Below are 2,500 nucleotides of genomic sequence, written 5' to 3'. Positions count from 1 at the left end.
TTATGTGCTAATTGATTTTGATTTTTTTTTATGTTTCCTGATAACTTAGACCATATAAGTGGACCGAGGTATACCTAGTAGTGTCTGGGTATTGCAAAATCGTCTGCATTTCCAAGACTACTACCTGATCTGTTCGAGCTAAATAGATCTACTACGAATCTAGGACACGAGCTATTCTTAACTTGATGCAAAGTAAATAAATATTGATATACAGTTTTTAGGAACAGAAGAAGGACGTTTTCAGGAAGTGTCGATCGAGAATAAAGTATTTTGCCATCAGCAACAAAATTTGCGACATGAAAATATAAATTTTGAACCGCGCATACAAAAGGTTACCATCAGCGAAAAACATTTTGGGAGATTTTTGCTACGTTCAATTTTCTGTTGTAGTTTGGCTGCACAAGTAAATCACAAAATTGAAAGTTACGTCTATTTCAGTGGCCGCCATGATCATGCGTGTTTACTGACAACTGGCGAAAAAAAGGATACATCTGAGTCAAAATGATGGCAAGACACCGGGTTTTTGTTTTTGTTAGTTTGCTTTTTTTTCTTTCAAGTGTTTCAAAGTTAGACAAGAAATGTGCGAATTCAACCCAAAGATCGCAATCGCCCAACTCTTGAGGTTGACCATTGTTTCTGCAAAGTCAAAAATTGACTCTCCTAGACAAGGAAATTTATCACCAGGTAATTCCATCGTTTTGGAAATAGCAGCTGCTTTATTTTTCATCGGCGTCACAAATTCTCGCCGATTTTGGGGCTCATTTGTTGAAACTCAAGCACGCCGCCAACAGAGCTGTTTATTTTCGTGAGTTATGCACGCGCTGCGGGCCTATTGTCTCCACGGACTTACACTCTTACGCTCTTGCAAACCGGTGACATAGCGTATAGCACAGTGCACTGCCACAAAAAATGCCATATTATCTGGCAATAGGTTAATTCGGATAAAATGAATCTTTTAATATATAGATTTAGCCAAGCCTAAAAGCGGAACTCCCTGGTCATTTATTCTTACTGCCTGTACGGATTGTGAAAATGTTTCCGGTTGCTGCTTTAATAATTAAATCATTTCTTAATTTCGCCTATAGAAAAATTCATTGCTTAACTAATGACTTCCGCCGTAAATTTTACGCTAAAAACCAATATCGTATGAAGCACGAAGCGATGGGTGCGACATCGGTTTTTCCAGTGAAATTTATTTTGCAATTCACTAGTTTGGCATTGTTTTTTTCTTGAACCGAATGAGTTTTAAAAGAAAACAAGCATTAAGCACAGGCCATTTCAGAGTCAACTGTCAATAGCCAGCGAATAGGAATCATGCTAAAATTAGAAGCCATAAAAACAACTTTGTCAGTTCAAGGTCAAAGAAGAGTTTTACTGATGTACTTTATTCCACTTTATCTCTGAAAACAAGATCATTCACATTTTGATGTATTTCACTGAAACACGCCAGGTTGGCTTGGTACAAGAATCGGCAAACTATGGCAATGCAACCAAGAAAGGACGAACTTCAAACACGATCTACGCTAACACTTAAATAACATTTGGGTGCTTTAAACAAACTTCTGAAAACACAAGCTACTGAGATTTCCCCCTAATTCTACGAGAACTCATTGCGAATACGTGTTTATAACATAAGGGCAAAATTTTCTTGTCACTGTCGAGGCACAACGAAAACCAGTTGGGCAAACGGATTAAAAAAGCACTTGTTCGCTCGCATTTTAGAGAAAAACAAACAAACAAACAAACAAATCAACTTTTTCTTTATGTCCAAAAGAGTACAGATAATTGTTATTTAATTCCAGTTGACAATAAAAATTCGATTTTCACTCCTGAAAAAAGGAAGAACCGATTAAACCACCTTTTAAAAATACGCATCCACTTTAAATAACGCATCCGTAAAAATAACAAACGGTTTAGTGCCCAAGGAAAGAATTTGTGTGCTAAGTATGAGCTATTACTGGTATTCTGTTTTGTCGTTGTCGTTCTCTTTCACTCAGTCCTTTCGTTTCTGTTCTTAGGTTCTCCAGGCATCATGTAACCTTATCAGAGCTTCTAAAGATATGCCAAAAATTGCAATACAGAGAAAAAAGCGGCTCTAAGCAAATTACAAATAAACACTAGTACTCAGCTTTAAGTTGATATCCCGAAGATGCTTGATTTGAATAACTGCGTAGCCACCATTGTGGACCAGAGGTATCATGATATGTCAAACTGGATTGAAACCAGCGAAAAATGCAGAAAAAAAACATTTTCCAAACCATTTTCCACTTGAACACGAAAAGCGTTGACTTTGTAAGAACTTTCGTTGATATATAGTATGGCCGTGTAGCCGCGTCGAGAGTCATCCTCGGAGACCCAGGGGCAGATCGCGGAGGCAAGGGAAAGTCAAAACGGGCGAAAGAAAATGGCGACGAAGAAAAACATAGTAGGACGAGAAGAGCCCCTGGGGACAAGTTCTTACCAGACCAGTTCCAAACAGCACAGGTAATCCTCAATTCTG

The sequence above is a fragment of the Montipora foliosa genome, chromosome 2 (assembly GCF_036669935.1).
Source record: "Montipora foliosa isolate CH-2021 chromosome 2, ASM3666993v2, whole genome shotgun sequence".
NCBI lineage: Eukaryota > Metazoa > Cnidaria > Anthozoa > Scleractinia > Acroporidae > Montipora > Montipora foliosa.
This window is presented reverse-complemented; position numbering follows the sequence as displayed.